Here is an 18,902-nt window from a genome sequence, read left to right as displayed (position 1 = left end):
GTTAATGGCACAAGTCCTCCCAAGACCTCAGTGACTTCTCTCTGTCAGCTGCTTGACAGCCACAGAAGATGGTACTGTGTATATCAGGACATGGTGGGCCATATCTCAGCTTTATAGCACTAGAGGTAAATGCCTGAAAACAAGCTAAGGGTTATTCAACCAAGCATATACTTCAAAAGGCCTATATTGAGTAGGTTGTATTCATTCTTTCTCTGGTATATCCCTGTATAAAAGAACATAGGACATAACAATAGTCATTCATGCACAGGAGTTACTGTCCTCTAATATGCAATCACAACAGAAGTTTAAATAATGATGACAGTTTCTCCATTTGAGTCCTTGACATGATCTGGCATTTTCTGCCCTGCCTACTGTAATAACAAAGTCATGACAGAATCTTAAAACTCTTACAAACTTCTGCTATTAGAAAGCTGAGAGTGAAATAATAATCTCTAAAGCTCCCAGGAGTGAATTATGCCATCAGACCATCTCTGGCCCTGCAGTGAGCTTGTGCCACTGGATGATGGGATCCTGAAAGGTCATCACACAAAGAGGAAGCACTTCACACTGGTCATAGGACAGGCCAGGATGCGAAGCCCCATTCCAGAGAGATTGCTTGACCTCAAATAAGCTCAACCTCCATAGGTATATGCACACACACACACACACACACACACACACACACACACACACACACACACACACACACACACACACACACACACACACACACACACACACACACACACACACACATACACATACATAAAAAGGTATCTTGAGCAATGTCCTCCTGTACCTAGCATAACGGTTTGAGCACATACTGCAGAGCTGGGTGAAATTTGGGAACACTGGGTATCTAAATGTTTAGGTTAAATTTCAGTATAAGAGAATGGTTTAAATATGAAAGAAGGTATGGTAATTTTGCACCAGTTATGTTCACGACAGACGCCAGTGTATTTTTATGCAAGATGAGAGTGGAAATTACAGCAGCAGTATGACAAAAAGTCTTTGCTGTATCCAAAGGAAGCATCCTCTAGATAGTGGTCGGCAGCAATGTGAATAATAATGTCCCATTAGGACTCAAATGAAAAATGGGGAGTTTACTGAGTAGATTTGGCTCTAGAAAATTTGCAGGCTAAAAAAATGCAGGCTAATTTCTGCATTTAAAGACCATTTAGTCACTACAGGTGACAGCAGGAGAGGGTTCAGAGAATGAGGATGAACCCTTCTTCTGTTGAATTAAAGGGGTTTATCATAGGAAAACCTAAACTCCACAGTACTTCAACCCTATATGACATTCAACAGCTTCACACAGATGTCTCACCTACCCAGAATTGACATCACAGCTTAACTAAGATGCTGTTATATCCACAGGTTACAGAGTGCATAACAATATGAGGTATGTGATTTTGGGCTACAACTTTGTTTTCTTTGTGGTGTCTGTTGTGATATACAGTGTACCCTCTTCAAAATCAAATTACTGATGTAAATATCATCAGACTCATCTAAAAAGACAAGGAAGGTATTGTTTTTTAGATTAATCTGATGGGATTTTCTTGTGTTTTACAAGATAGAGTACAAGAATGAAATAATCTTGTGCATCCACTGCCTTTTCCTTCAAGACAACCCTTCTTGTATGCATCTTGTACTAGGAAAGCTGTGTGGGCTCGAGAGCACATGGAGCTTCTGAAAGAGACAGGCAGGCTCACTAATACAGAATTTGCTTTTTATCTTTACCATAATAATATGAAGAGAATGCTTCTGAGTGTACTAGAAGAACAAAGAATTGGTCCTTGTTTGGAACTTGTGCTGAAACTAAAGACCTATCAGTGTCAAACTCCAGTAGTGTTCACTAGTTGTAAAGTCTGTTAACAGCACGCAGGGACTTTTATGGCAAAGTTTCTATCAGAGTTCTGGGAAGTACTCTGCCAGAAAAAGGCGCTTCTCCTCTGTTCAAGGTAAGAGCAATCAAAGACGCTATTCGTCTGATGTAGACAGATGTCTTCTGTGATGCTCAGTGTAGCAAATTTGGTGAAGATGCACCGACGACTAAGTGAATGGCTCAACAATGTGACATGCCAGTGATGCTCACATAAAAGGTAGCGCGTGCTACTGGAACACGCAGAAGCAACGCAGCCCCCTTCCACCCCCCATTAATTGTGGTTAGCTTTAAAACCCCAATTTCAGAATACCTTTTGATCTTTAAGACTATAAATGCTCTTTAAGACTATAAATGTCAAGCAAATTTCACCTGTGCTAAAAATGACCAACAATGATTTTCCTTGCTGTGTTTGGCTGGGAACTAAAACGTCTCTTGTACTTCATGGAGCTTTTTAGGAGACGAGAGAACTATCACTAGTGCAAATAGTAACGCAGGTACAAGTAACACAAATATATCTGCATTACATTTGCCACTTGATGACGGGAATTCTTGGGTCATCTCGGTAAAGGCATAGGTCTGAGTTAACAACCCTGTAAAAACCACGGTATTTAGCCCAATCGTTTTTTCACACACAGACATCACATCATGTGTGATGTCTCTGACATGTTTTTAGCCTATTGTACACTTTTAGTCATCGCACCACTGTTGGCTTTGATAAATTCAGGCATGAAGCAGATAAAACCCTAAAATAAGTGCCCAAACTGTTTTGATCTCTTTCCTAAACACAGTTATAATGGAAAATGAGATGCCCTGGAGCAGGTTTCCTTGCTTTACTTCTTTCTCCTTTTCGTCCATGTTTAACTTTGCTTCCCCATAGCCCTCGCCCCCAGACTAGATTTTTCATCAACCAAATCAGTGTGAGAGTGTGGAAGACCCGTAGACGCCATATCAAATCGTTTCTAATATGTATTTCTGATGGTCATAATCCATCCAGAAACGCAGCTACAACGAGTAAAGAATAATTTGCTGAGATTACAGTTAAAGATGTTATATAAGGGGATGTTCCAGCTATACCTGCGCGAGGCCATTAGATCAGCGTGCTCTGCTTAATCCTGCAAAAGATGCCTCACACTGACAACTCTTCAGCATCTCTGTCCCTGTCTGTCTCTCTTTCGTAGTTAGTTGGTCATTTTAAGGGTTAAATGGGCTTTTCTAATGGTAGACAGCCATAAGAGTCCTTTTGTCAAAGGTTTAACTCATGCACTCAGTTAATTTGTATTAAAACACCGACAAACCCAAACAGGGCCTACATGCCGAACTGTTTTTTTGGCATGTCAGGGCAGGCAGGTTTGTAATCATGCCAGGGCACTTACCACACTTCCTCGCCCAATGAGGCTGCTGTAACCGTGCCTTGATCATCTCAGCTGTGGCTGGGAAGGCACTGAGGTAGGTGGATGAGGGCGGGGCCAGTGGGCCTGGCCTCTGCTCTGGTGCTCATTAGCACCCTGCTGTCTCTCACTTTGCACTCACTGGGGGTGTGCTCGACGCATACGCGCGCACACTCAGACAGACACAGTCGGGCTAAGGGCTGGCTGGTTGCCATCACCTCATCCTCTGACTCCTTTCTTCTTTCTTCTCAGCAGTCCTCCGCACTACTACACATACTCACTTAATTTCCCATCTGTCCCTCTTTATACCTACCTCATGTATCTTTAACCCTGTTTTTAAATGTTTCGTAGGCTCTCACCAACACTTGTATATATACACACACACACACACACACACATACAGAGAGAGTTTCATTTATTCTATTATGTTCTTTTACTGACTTTGATTTGCTTCCTGTTACTTCATTTGCTCAAAAATGGGTGCAGTGGCTTTTTGGTGAACTTGATTAGAATGTACAGGAGAATTTTCACAGTAACAAGTAGCAAAGAACTTCAGAGCTGCTCTAGTCTCTGCGACATCTTAAGCAGACAATCACAAATAAACACTTTTGGCATCCAGATTGAATTAATGTGGTGAAAAGTGCAAACAGACAATTTTGACAGTCATATATGTTGAATAGAAAGTAGGAAGACAAAACCAGGGCTGGTATCTGATTACTGGTAGTTGTGTTTCTCCATGAAGAAAATACATTTACATTACATGCTACCAGGGGTTCTTCGTCCCCTTCACAAGCTCCCGTTCATATGTTGCCTAAGCTTTTGCTATCCATCTTGGGTCAGGCGTCACACTAGCCTGGTTAAGAGATTAGCTGTATCTGAAAGCATGCTAGTGTGCAATAAACCACGTTAGCACACTTAGAATATATAATATTACATATTTAATATGTCTGTCTGCCAAGGAACACAGCGAAGAATTTGGCTAAGGTCTGAAGTACTGTATGGACTCAAGAATTGAAAATCGTGGACGCATACGTGTTTGGGGTATTTGATATGTTGACTGTCTCAGTTCCGATACATCAAAAGCCATTTTCAACTCACAGGTCTAAATGAATAAGGATGGGGGAGTGATGAACTAGATAAGGACCCCACCTAGACGCTGTCTGCTCAGGATGGGGAAAATGGATTTGCAGCCCATTTCTTTAACAGGGAGCTGTGCAGTAGGGTATGGGTTGCATGTAAGTAGAGCCCTGGTCTATTCAGCTTGGCGAAACAACGTTCTTTCAAAGAATATGCATCAAAGGAAGAGGCAAAGAGTGATGGTGAGAAGAGTCTTTTTTTGTGGGTGTCCTCTATTAATCTCTTGCTGTGAGCCTTCCCAGAGGACAATATTTTGCCTGAGGCACCTATACTGATCCTATTGGACATGGGAATGCCCAATCCATTATGACTGTTGGCTAAGGTGACCCCAAGCCATCAGGCTTTACAACAAAGCAAAAACAAACAACCAAAATATAATGCAACTCTTTTGTTGTTGTTGTTGTTGTTGTTGTTTTTATGGTTCTGCTAGTATTGTCAGTGTTGTCAGCGCTCCACAGAACCTAAACAGAGAATGCAGTAATGTGTTTTCAACGTATTTCACAGATAAATGTAGTAAGGTAGTTTAAATGCATGTAGGACTTTAAAAACGTAGCCCCCATTTGTATATAACAACAGTTCATTTACTCTCAAACTGTTTCTACATTCAGCTGCATACATTGATTTTGTAGGGATTATGCTAAAACATGCATATCACAGACTGCAGCAGACCGGAGTTCATTTTAACTCCACTCATTTTAAGATTAATATTCCCTCTCAGGTTCCTGAACTGTGCAGCCTCTTTCCAAGGGCATTTCAGGACAGGGTTTTTTTTCTCTCTTCCTGGCAGCGTTTGGAGGAGAAGCATTTGGTGAGAAAACTTCCTGGAACCAAAAAAAACTCTGAAAGATGATCTGAGACTATCATTGCCCATTGTCATATTCCCCCCTGTGTTCCTGTCCTCCACAAGCAGCAAAGTTCAAACCACTGCATGGCATATGAAACCCATTTCTGCTTTCTCACATCTTACAAGGGAACCTTTTAATAGCTTCACTGCGCTGTTGTGTTTGGTGCTGAATCTGAATCTTGTGCAATAGCGTGACAGTTTTCAGGGCCATTCTGTTCCTTAAAGCAGAACTGACACATTCTATTACTTGGTGCTTGGTTTTCTGTTGGTTTCTGTTGATTTATTGGAAAGTCTTTTGTTGGCCAGCATTTATACTATATGAAAGTCCCACACATCTACTGGCAAGAAACTAATTGATTTTGAGCAAAGTTTTAATATTAACCTTTACTAAAAAACAAAACAAAACAAAACATAATTTTTTCAAAATATTTGTTTTCTTTTTACTAAGTCACAAGATTCTTGCTGCTCCTTAGTAATGCTACCTTCCCTATAATTAACTCTATAATTTCCTGAACCTTAACTTTATTTGTTTTTAAAAATTCATTAAAACACATGATTTTATAACGTACCAACTGTTTTTTGCCTAGCCTTAATGAAAATTCAAACATGTAAACTTTGAAGTGTGCACACTCACTTGGACAGGCGTAGAAAGTCCATTTCTCTTATTCTTTACTTTAGCACAGTCTCCTCCTTGCATTTGATGCTTAATATTTTCCTTTTCCTCAGCACAGTTAATGACCATTTCAGTTTGCAGGGAACCTTTACATAAAAAGTCTGTAAAGTTTAAAAAAGCTATTTTGAAAAGGTCTGTAAAAGCAATGCTTTATGGGGAAAGGGCAAGAAGACTGATGATCAAGTAGAGTAGTGGCAACTCCAACATATGAGAGCACTATAGAATGTCATCTCTCTCTGCTTTCTAATTAGCATATTTCTAATGTAGTCGTGCATCTATTTGCATACTGAGGAGTAACCTCCAGAGACTAAAAGCGACCCACAATCTGGTGATATGCACTGCAGGCTCACCATTTGTTGCAAGTGACCTTTAAGATACTGAGCCGTTTCATACCGCACTGTATGAATAATTAGTGTAAAGCTTTCATGTAATGTTTAACGAAAATATTAATCTATTTTACAATTTTGAGTTATTAGATCAATGAGCCATTACATGACTTGCTATGCAAATATAATTCCCTTGTTTTACTTGAACAGACTTCTCAGAAATGCTCATGGTACTGTACACAACCATGTCATGAATGCATAATGCCAACAACAAGCACCCTGGACATGGTACCAATTATACCCTATGGTGTGGTTTACTCATGAAATAATTTTTTTTATTGAATTGTTCAGTGTATATATTTAAATATCAGAGATATATCATTTAATAGAAAGGATAGGATACTGTGTCAGTTAGGAGACTACCATAGAAAGACCCTCTTATGTGTCAAAGGTCTGTTTTGGTGATGACTCAAGTTCAGATGCAGAGGAACATGCCACTCCGCAGCACCTCCGATCAGCGTTTGTCTGCCCTCCAGCTGTGGGTAAACAGCTGGAGTGAGACTTGAATACAAATTCGTGAGTCGTCAAAAGGCTTGAAATCTTTCTGCGTCTCATATGCCGCACTGCACAGCAGTGGTTCTGTTGAATGGCAGTTCGCTGTGGGAGAAAACATCGCTGCAGCAACGATGCACCATGTTTGTCTTGCAGTACGGTTTAAGAACATGGACCTTTTGTTTCACTGAAGACAGCAGGCATGCTAAAAAGATCAAAACTGCTGACTTGTAGTCTCTGAACACAAAGCTCAGAGATGCAAAAACATTTTGTACTTCCTATATTCCGCACATTAAATTTGCATTAGATTTGTGTTGTAGACATTTGCGTAGAACCCACCAAAAAAAAAAAAAAGCTTGCAGGCAAGCTGGAGAAGAACCGAACAGGTAATAGTGCAGACAGTGCTGTTAGTATGTCATATTCAAAGTAGATCAGTGCTTTTTCAGACTGTTTTTGTGCCATTGCTTACAAACATCTACCTTTTAGGAAAAGTAAGTTTCCATAGTCAGTTCTTTCATACCAAGGTCTTTGATTTTGTAAGAAGGGAACCATTTAAAACCTCGGCCTACTGGCGTAACAGAAAACAATTTTTGTTTATGAGAGGCACAAGCATTGCAATTTTGAGTATCGGTGTTAGAAGAAGTTAATCTAAAGATGAGTTTACAGGGCTCATGCTGATTTATATAGACTTTCTGAAAAGTTTAGGCTACAAGGGCTCGTTAGACATGACCTGTGAGATTATACTGATTTACTTCAACACCAGGAGAGTATGTCACGATGCAATCACAGTCAGAGCGGCGATTGAGGTTTCCATTCAGGGTTAATCAGTTAGCATTGTTCTAGCAGGGGTCTGTTTCATTAAGTTCCTCCACTGAAACATCCACACTCTAGCTTCCGAGGACCCAGGCCAGTAAGGATCAGAAGGCATTCCGGAATGAAACTGCTCCGTTGTGCTGCTTTTCCGATTTGTGGTGTCGGCGCAGAGGGACACAGGGATGAAGTGTGACACGAGCAGCTGCAACCCAACAAAAGAGCCGGAGCAAAGTGCTGGAAGCTCGGAAGCTGCTGAGTTTGCCAAATACAGCTTGAGCCTCTCTACTTATAGCAGTTACTGTGGGTGCGTATAGGGGTAACCCGCCCTAATCCAGAAAAGACCAGCTTTCATATTAGTGCCATTTTGAAGTGTCTCAGGTACCAAGCAGAATTCTCTCTACTGCTCACTGCACTGTGCAAAGATTTCTTTTAAAAAGAGAAAAAAAAACATCGCTGACTGGGTTAATAATTTGAGTGTTTTTGGACGACTGCTTTTATTAAACTTTTGGGGGGGAAAAATAGGACTATTTGAGACTGGGAACTACAACTGCTGATAACTGAGATTGTTCAATTATTTAGTCCACCTGTCATTCTGCTAAGCAATTTGACAACTGACATGAGAACAAATGATTGCTTGTAAAGATTTTCCATCCATTTTTCATGTCCCTAAACCCTTTGAACAGATTTGATGTGCACATAAAGTGATGTGGTGTTGGAATATGGTATTGGAATATTGTATTGGAAAATTGTATTGGAAAATTGTAGGCCTGTCACTCTTTTGTGCTTTACGGTAATCATCTCCATATGTATTCTGTATGCATTTCGTGCAGTATTCCAAGTCATCACTGTCACTGTAATTTATGATGAAAAACCTTTAAAGAGTTTATCTGTTTGTCCACTTTAAGCCTCTAATTGACCATCAGTGATTGTTATCTGAAGGATTTCCCATCTTGGTGAGAGACTTTTTTACTCTAGGGTACAGGCGCACCCTGTCTGCAGTTTTACTTTGAGATGAATTTTAAATGTCTGCAGGTAATAGACCATCTACAAAGGAGACCAGAAGAAATCTAACGTTTTTACTATAGCGAAAGGAATGGGGCTAAGTGCGATTTTTTCAAAAGCACTTCTATGATTTCAGAAGCACTTTCTTCAGGCTTCATGCAATTTGTTGCATGTTGGTCTAGCGATCAGCCTACCTGTGAGGAGCACACAAGGCCATACCTAACACAGCTATCTCATCTCATAGTTGGTAATCAGCAGTGTTGGTGGGTCTGAGTGTTTAACGTACATGCACATTCGAAAGCCGGAATTTGTTCCTGGAGCCTGATCTTGGCAAACAGCGCTTCCCTCCTCCTCCTCTTGGTGCTCCATGTCAATCTAATTTGCATCTCATCTGCATCAAAAGCCCAGGCTCACGCCATCAGCCTCCAGTCCCAGAAGACGGACATGTCACTCACTCGCAACACATCAGAGGCGATCTCTGCGCTGAAAGAAGAAATGCAAGGGCAGTAGTAGTCTAGAAAGGTGTGTCGAAAGAGAGTGTGTCGAAATATTTGGCTTGCCTCTAATGGATCTGTTCTATGTCGGTTTCCTGTCATTTCCATCTTCATCTCCCTATTGGTCGAGGAATTGCTTTTAATATATGTAATTTCTTCTTTTGATAATATGAGGCTTGTTTGTATGGACTCCAAGCATTTCTTTTGTGGTTTGTACAGAATCCCAGTCAGCATTAAAGGGATGTTCCATTTTCTTTCCTAATTTAATCACAAAATCCATGTTTGGTAATCTGTTAGAGAATACAATCACATGGTACTCTGTCATCGGGGTGAGGTGAGATGGAAAATCATATCATGGTGGCACAGGGTCAAATACACACTTTGGATTAGTATTGACATTCAGTCAGTGACAGGTTGCAAATCCTTTTTTTGGCTCTCAGAAACAGGCCTTTGGGTGCAGAGAAATTATGGTACGAAACTAACGGCGTTTTCTTGTTAAGCCGAGTGAAATGTCACAACTGAAATAGCAACCAAGAAACCACATATCCTGCTACAGGCTAGGTTTAGGCCTCCTCTGTACCAACAGACAGCTTGGCTGCTATGAGTTTAATTTCCTGAAAACAGTTGACCTGTCTACCCTACTTAGTCCTGTCCTCAGTGCCGAGATCAGCATGAAGGTCTGGTTGCAAGTACCACCTAAAAGAATCATAGTTTATGTAAGGATCAAAAGACCACCAGTCCAGTCCATCGACCCCTCTGTAGCAGGGGCTTGGCTACAAACCCTGCATTTGCTCCTACTGACTGCCCCCTCGCCTCAACCCCACTGGCCACCACGTGCTTGCAGCCTGCTGTGACAGAGGGGTGCAGATTCCGGCATCCGATGTTGGTGAAGTGCTCTGGTCCTGACCCACCCCATTTCAACTCTGTCGTGTCCCCATGCACTCAAAGCCCACTAGCAGACAAGATGGACAGCCAGTGGATCGGCCCTGTGGTCCGAGGTGGAGGTTCTGGCAGGGGACGAGCGAGGTCACTTGGCCGTGACAACCTGAAGCAGCGGGAGACCCTGTGTGATGTCGCTCGAAGCCGATGAAAGGAGCTGACACACTGGCACCATGGCGGTGCTCCCATATTGGCGCCGTTGGGACTGCGGGAGGAATTCTGTTTATTTGGAAATGCTCGTATCAACTACGATAAGCTGTGTTTCCTTCAATAGCTTTCTCTTTGTCCATGATAGGCAGGTATAGACTTCAAGCAACTGATACAGCCTTAAAAGCATCTGCTGCTAAGGAGTTGCTCTGAAATGTTTTCATGCTTTGTAACTGGAGTGCAGATATGTTGTTATGCCCTTTAGCATAAAATCCCTCTGACACGAACTGTGAAAAAGAAATGGTTACATTTTATACATGTCAAACTGCAGGAAGTAGAGCTCTGCTTGTTGCTAGTGAACAAACAGCCCAGACAAGATGCTTATGTTGCCCACCAGCCCTCACCAAAATCCCCTGATGACCACGCTTTCCCAAAGTGTCTCATGCTCATGAATAGAAATGAGACATCAGAGAAGGGTTTCTGGGGAGGCTTTTGGGGAGGACAATCACGTTACAGAAACGAATGTTTACTCGTTAAACATAAGGGAGTGAGAATCAAGACAATTCCAGTTAGTGATTATGAAATAAATCTAAGATGAATTTGCTGACAGATTGTTTTGCATCACTGGATGCCAGAGGAAACAAAGGACAAAATGGCAATAACCTCAGGACCAGATCCATAAAACGTGATGGTAACCATGCCATGCTATGCAAAATGTGCAACACAGTATAGAATTCCTAGTCATAGAGTTACCAGAGGCGATAATCAGTGTACCAATATCAATTTTTGACTGGCTTTCACCTGAGCCCTAAGTGAAAGACATTCAAAATCTACATGAAAAAGAATCCATACATATTGAAAGACCCACCACATGAGCCAGAATACTAATCCCAGTTGTGAAACCAGCCATACGCTCAGAAAGGCATGTTACATAAAAAATGATGTAATAATAATAATGTAATGCATTTGTACCATTGACCAAGACGGGAACTGCACGGTTGCACTGACTTGATGATTTACTGGGAAATTTATTGTTGGACAGGTTCAAATGTTTTAGCGTGGTGGTCTATCATGAATCGCCAACGTCATATGCAAATGAGGACAACGTGCGGTAGTGCCATATATCACGCAAACGGTAAAATACGACGACAAAGCTTATTTATGGATGAGGAAACATTACCATATTTGCTGTTAACGTCCCGTTCAATCTGTCGGCAGGTTTTATGAATTTAATCCTCAGGTAGAGGGGGAAAACACATGCGTTGCTGTTCGGAGTTTCTCTGTCGCTTGTCTTTTTGAAGACGCAGGTTGCACTAGACGGTGAAGATCATGGGATCGTACGTGGTCCGTTTTAGGACAGCAAAGCTCCGGATGCTAGGACACATGCTAGGGCAGCTGCCTGCACCCTTGACATATGTGTCATGCGTTGACTGGACCCTTTACACTGATTAGGTTGCGCCATAGGGTTGACTGACACTTGGCATTCTGGGGTAATGGATCTCATGCTTTCAGCCTGCACGTCATCTTTTGTGATAGCTCACTGAATATAGATGTCTTTTGAGAGTGGCGCCCTCACCCCCAAAATGTATAATTTATTTAGCTTCTTTATTACGTACTGTGCATGAGTTATGAATGAGATCTTAACTACACATACAGAATGAGTTTACTAAGTATTTTTCAATGTTCATGATTCCCAAGTAGAATGGTGAGTGCCTCAGGGCTGGAACTGAGATTTTGGCCTTGTTTGCCCCCCCCCCCCCGGAACCCCTAACCTCCAGTGAGACATGACAGGAATGGCCTTCAAGTTGTGTGACCCCGTCGGACACTCTGGCTTGGGGGACCTGACAGAACGAAGCCCCTGCCAGACCCTTTCCAGCACAACACTGTGAGGTTTGGAGTGCGTAATGTCTTATTCATTCTGGTCTCTTCCCACCTGAATGCTTGTTGTTTGAATGGGACCAGAGGTACTCGCTGGTAAATGCTTCGGTTAATTGTGTGCTAATTTGTGCATGAGGCTGGAATTGGGTCACTGGATGTGTGTGTGTGTGGGGGGTGTGTGTGTGTTTTTGATACCTGCTCTCCACATTTCAAGCAAGAAACAGCTTTGTTTTGTCTCCCACTGAGAGCTAACAAAGTGAATATTAAGAGTGTGCAGCTGGGCCTATTACTTTTCTAACCAACCCTTCTCCCTACCAGCTGCAAAAATACACAAACACACACACATACACACACACACACACGCACACACACACACACACATACACACACACACACACACACACACACACACACACACACACACACACACACATCAAAGCCAAATTACAGGGCCTACCAACAAAAACATAGTAACCCACACCTATTCCCTTCAGTCATATACAGCACACAGAGGCCCAGACTCCTGCCCAATTGCTACATCTCCCAAGACACACCTCTTCCCCACCCTCTCAGCCTTTTGATCTCTCCCTCACTCACCTCATCTCATTCCACCCTCTGAGACATGCACAAACACACCCAACTACCCAAGTTTACTCTCTCTGCTGTAGGTCTACACTCTGACCCTAGGAGAAGGTCTGTTTCAGGTGCTGGTGGGGGTTTTCTGTCTTGGCTGTGGGGACACATGAAAGACAGCTGGGATGGAGCATGCCCAATTACGTTTCATCGCAGCTGCAAGACAAAACAAAAAGGCACGTGCACAGAATGACTTCTAAACACCCGAGCAACCACAAGACAGTGGTCTGGGACGCGATCCAGCCCCTCCCATTCTTGGTTCACAGTAATAGTCGAAGTCAAATCAAATTTATTTATATAGCACTTTTTACAACAGCCGTCATCACAAAGCAGCATGAAGTAGGTTAGTGGCATTACTGATGTGTGTGGCATGAAGTAGGTTAGTGGCATTACTGATGTGTGTGGCATGAAGTAGGTTAGTGGCATTACTGATGTGTGTGGCATGAAGTAGGTTAGTGGCATTACTGATGTGTGTGGCATGAAGTAGGTTAGTGGCATTACTGATGTGTGTGGCATGAAGTAGGTTAGTGGCATTACTGATGTGTGTGGCATGAAGTAGGTTAGTGGCATTACTGATGTGTGTGGCATGAAGTAGGTGAGTGGCATTACTGATGTGTGTGGCATGAAGTAGGTTAGTGGCATTACTGATGTTTGTGGCATGAAGTAGGTGAGTGGCATCGCTGAGGCTGGTGGCATTGCCATGGCATGCTTGAAAAAGAACGTTGCTAATCAAAAGCCTAAGTAGCACCACAGAACGATTCTTTTTTTCTGAAGGACCCAGTTGCCTGGTTACGGTTTGTAGCCTTGGGCATTCACGTGTGTGTGTGTGTGTGTGTGTGTGTGTGTGTGTGTGGGCCAGCCAGAAAAATCTATGTCACTCTTATATTGTGATTGCTGCATGAGAGGCTGGCTACCTTTCCCAAGGTAATGTTGTGTGTGTGTGTGTTTGTGTGAATAAATGAATACCAACATGTGTGGAGTGTGTGGGCTTTTAAAAAAGCTTAAAACGCTAGCACAGGCAAATAAAAGTGTTCTCCAGGTAATGAACCAGTTGGTGTGTGTGTGTGTGTGTGTGTGTGTGTGTGTGTGTGTGTGTGTGTGTGTGTGTGGGCCAGCCAGAAAAATCTATGTCACTATTATATTGTGATTGCTGCATGAGAGGCTGGCTACCTTTCCCCAGGTAATGTTCTGTGTGTGTGTGTGTGTGTGTGTTTGTGTGTGTGTGTTTGTATGAATAAATGAATACCAACATGTGTGGAGTGTGTGGTGTGGGCTTTTAACAAAGCTTAAAACGCTAGCACAGGCAAATAAAAGTGTTCTCCAGGTAATGAACCAGTTGGTGTGTGTGTGTGTGTGTGTGTGTGTGTGTGTGTGTGTGCATGTGTGTGTGCATGTGGTTGGAGTGGGTTGCTGGTGAGGCTTATGACATGTGATTCACTGGCTAGCAGCTTTCCTGAGACTGAAGCATAACAACTGCAAGATAGCTGAAGTGAATGTGGTGGAAGGATGACATGGGGCAGCGTCCCCACACTTGCCCAAGGCAGGCAGGAGAAGGATGTCCTTATGAAGAAGAGGAGGTGAGGAATGGTGAGGGCGTCTTTATCAAACACACTGTGCCAATATAACACTGCATTGCACCGTGCAGAGCTTTGAAATAACAGGCAAATTCAAAAGTGCACTATAATATGGAAGAGTTATTAAGAAGTATATTAATAGATGCAGCTGTAAGTGGTTTAGCCTCCCCTTTAAAATCTGTTTCACACACTTCCTAGTGTGCCAGTGAAACAATGTAGAACATGTCTACAGTCACGCAAGGTTAAAGTGAATTGCATGCAATTGTTTTTTGTTGTTATTCTCATGATGCTATTCATTTCGCTGTACTTGTAATAGAGCAGTTTTTTTATATTATTTGCATGCAAATAAATCACTGATACATGAATATGCATTACTATGTTTGGGTCATTTATTTGAATATTATTATACAAATTAGGAAAGCTGGGATGCATGTTAAATTAAAATGAAAAGTAGAACATTACTTATACAATAAAATGAAACAATGCAACAGCACATTATTTGATGTTTTACCTTATGAATTTTATTCTTTTTTTCAAAATAAACAAATATTTCATTATTTTTATTTTATTTTGTTTTGTTTCTTGTAACATATTCTTGCAACATGCCAAAAAAGGTAGGACCATAAAGCATTTATTTCTGCATTGTTGTCATTCCTTTTCAAAACAGCTAAAAGACGTTTAGGGACTGAAGACTCCAAGTGCGGAAACTTTTCAGAGGGCAGTTTTGTACCACTCTGTGTTGCAGTATGTGCCGTACTCTGTGTATGGGACAGATTGGGGACTCTAGGCTCTTCTTCTGCAGCCTTTGTAATGGACAATGTGATTTTGCAAGGACTTGTTCAAATATGCAAAGAGGCCATCTTGAGGGCAGCACACATTGCCCCAAAATCTTAATGTACTTTTCACCATTAATGTCGCCGTCACCGAAGTGTAAGTTACCTTTGAAAAGGGCACTGCTATAACGCCACTCCATGACAGACCCTGGCTTTCGGACGTGTTGCTGCTAACAGTCTGGATGATCCTCTTCTGCTTCGGTCTGGATCACACTATGTCTGTTTCTTCCACCAAAGACTTGAAGTATTGATTCATCTGAACACAGAATGTTTCCACCGTGTGCTGGTCCATCCGAGCCAAGAGATGTCGACAGTCCTTGTAGCACTTGACAAAGGTCTGCCAAGGTAATCCTGAGCCCACATGGTTATATCGATTATAGACGAATTATAGATTATATACAGAAGTGAGTGTTTATAGATTAGAGATTATAGATGAATGCTGGTTCTTTATGCGGTGCCATGTGAACGATCGGAGATCACGATTTCTTAGGCTTGTGCCCCTGCCTGATGCATACTGAAATTCCTCCAGAGTCCTTGAATCCTTTAATTATGTTAAGATGGTGGGGTATCCGAGTCCCTCCCATTCTTTGAGGAACATTGCCTTTAAACATTCCAATAATTTTCTCATGCCTTTTTTGGCAAAAGGCAGTTTTTCCTCTTAAAGGACTAGGCCTTTTCTGTGTACTGATTCTGTACCAGATCATGATTACAATCATCTGTTGCCATCATCTGTTTCATTTGTTACTAGGCCTAAATTGCTCCCCTCCCGACACTTTTCTGGAATGTATTGCAGGCCTGAATGGCAGGAATTGATGTATATTTACAAATGAAATAAAGCTGACCAGACAAAACAGGAACTAGCTTGTGTTCATATTGTCTGCAGTGAAATACAAGTCAAAGCCAATTTAGAATAAAGTCAAAGTAAAGTTAGAATAAATTTAAAGTTGTCTGCTTTCTTTTTTTTTTTTTTTTTGCATTCTCCATACCATCCCAACTTCTTTTGATTTGGGGTTTGTATGATATGCTTCACACCTGCCCTACGCAGGGTCACTGATTCATTGAGCCACATGTTTATATGAATATTTATATGAATTTGCTTTTCTGACATCATGTAGGCATTTGTCTTCTGTTGAAAGGCCCTCTGCTTAAGTGACAGCGGTAGCGCAGGGCAGGACAGCGGTAGCGCAGATGACCTTTGAGTGAACCTGTGACCTCCAGACTGCTATGACCCCCAGTATGTATTTCTCAGGTTCCCTTTGGGCCACCCTCTCATGGCGGGAAGACGAGCGCCAGGATATGTCTGCCAGAATAAACCGTGTCCCTGTTGTTGTCCGTGGTGTAGGAGCCAATACCACATCGGAAACATGTCTCCAAACAGTGTACTCCACTTTTTCCACTGTAGGAATATATTGAGTTTGTAGTTTGAGAACCAGTAACACTAAAGCATTAGATACCTGTGTTTGTTGTCTATAACAATCACTGTTTCATTATGTTTCTGTGATATTATAGCACATTATTTATAACCACAGTCATCTATAGTAGAGTTTCTTGGTGGATACTAGTTCACAAGAAAGAAGAGCTGCAAGTTTACATGACCTGTTAGAAGTGTGTAAAGTGATTGATTTATCTTAATTGCGTGCATTCATTAGTTATTTGAAGGAGCCATTCACACGAACTTGGCCGGAACATTTCCAAGAACATATTTCCCCCACACACTTGCCGCAGCACAGATGTGGTCCGGTCCACGGTCCCCGTCCTTCGAGTGTGTGTAGGATGAGATCAGAGACAAGCTTTCCGTGAAAGAGTGTAGCTTGCCTTTGTCTGCATTAACATGGAGACCTTGGCTATCCTCCCACACACACACACACACACACATGCAGACAGCCAAGCTCTGGAGGAAAGGCTTTGATCCCGACGCACACAGACTGTCAAGGCCCTCTTAAAGGGAGTGCGTCTCGGAATGCTTAATACAGACTTTCATCTTCAGTGTATTCTGTGTCCTCTGTGGTGAGGCCAGATTTCTGTAGAGCGGAGAGCCCCAAACTCTCATGCAGTTTGAGGTTGACTTGCGTTTAATCTTCTGTGTAATCTCCTGCCCATTGGTGTTTCTTTTGGAGGGTGATGACTATATCTCAGATGTTGACTTTGAAGTATATGTTGTAACTTAGTAAATAGGAACATTAGCGATGTTTCCTTGATCCCTTGAGGAAATGTGTCTTTGTTTCTTTCTCAAGAACTATCAATCAATTCAAAATCAACCATATTTCTAATCATTCTGCTGTATAATTGAACCCAGTCGTGAGCCCTACGTAACATTCGTGAAAAAGTCACATGACATTCAGGATGGAAAAAAATATGCCTTTAATTTAAAACATGTTCTCCTGCACATCATGGGAAACAGAGTGAACAAGCACGTGCCATAATGAATAATTACCTCAGCCTTCGGAGGCTTTGAGAAAGAGAGGGCGAGGCCACTCTCACGTTCTCCAATAATTTACTGCATATTGTTTTGCTTAACGTTAAACCGCTGGGTGTGACTCAGCAGGCCAGGGGTGGGTCCACGAGTTGGACTGTGCATTTGTGACCTCACATTATGATGCAGTCAGTGTGATGGCAATGTGTGGAGTTCTGGGAGGTTCCACACATGAGCATGACAGGAGGGGGCTCCTTAAAGTCAACACTGACCTGCGCCAAAGGAACGGACACACAGTGTTTTAAGTGTGAAGTGATGGTTCCTGTCAGCTTAGTGTTGCTGTACCATATCCCTTAAGGTGTATTTGTTTGTTTGTATCTCGTTTTAAATATTAAAGCTCCCCCCCCCCCCCCCCCCCGTAGAATTGCATCAAGTCTGGTGGGGTTTTTTATTCATTGCATAAACTTTGTCAAATTCAACCATATGTAGGCATACAATGAAACAAAATGGTATGTCTTCAGGGCAAAATACAACATGTAAGATGGTACAAAGGGATTAAGGTTCACATTAGAACACACAGTAAAGAATTAAAAAGCCATATTGTAAGACACTGTACAAACAACTAAGCTAACAGGACTGTCTCTGGTAGCAGATACTACTTGTTCTTCAGCATAAAGTGACAGTAATGTATGTAGCACTATTTAATAATGTTAGGAATAATATGTTACAGAGGCTTTTACATTATAATTACAATATAATTATACATGTGCTCATACACACACACACACACACACACACACACTCCCCTTTTTTGTCTACTCTTGTCCCAGTCTCGTGCAGACTCCATCTCCATAACCAACCAATAAACATGGCCTCCTCCACTGCGCAGTTATTCTGAGGCTTCCGTATATAGCCGTCTCCCCAACGTCTCAGAGTTCTTACCTCAGCACCCCTCTAGGCTACATGAGATCAGAACACCAACTGCAAATTTCAGCTCCATTTCCCCTGAGCCTTGGCTACCTGACATGCCTGTTCTGGACAGGGGAGAAGGCCTTGGGGCGCTTAGAGTGGAATACGCTTCATGCTTCAAGCTGAGGTCAGGGGCACACCAGGGGCTGGAGCAACCGCCACTAGCAGTGACTACGGCTGCCTGGGTAACTCTGTGAACATCTCCTAGTGCAGGGTTAGAACAGGTACTAAAAAGCCTATGAAGATCGGGCACTGTGCTGAAAGGTTCCCCTGCTTTTAAAAAATGCAGAAACTTCCCCTGCAGAAACTCTGCATTCTAGTAGCTGTAGGCGCCACTTCTTAAAGAAGATTCTGGAAGACTCCCTCCCTCCCTTTCCCTGTGCCTGGTCCTTTGCTTCTGTT

This window comes from Electrophorus electricus, chromosome 9 (genome assembly GCF_013358815.1).
Source record: "Electrophorus electricus isolate fEleEle1 chromosome 9, fEleEle1.pri, whole genome shotgun sequence".
Taxonomy (NCBI): Eukaryota; Metazoa; Chordata; class Actinopteri; order Gymnotiformes; family Gymnotidae; genus Electrophorus; species Electrophorus electricus.
The sequence above is the reverse complement of the archived record's forward strand: the minus strand, read 5'-3'. Positions refer to the sequence as shown.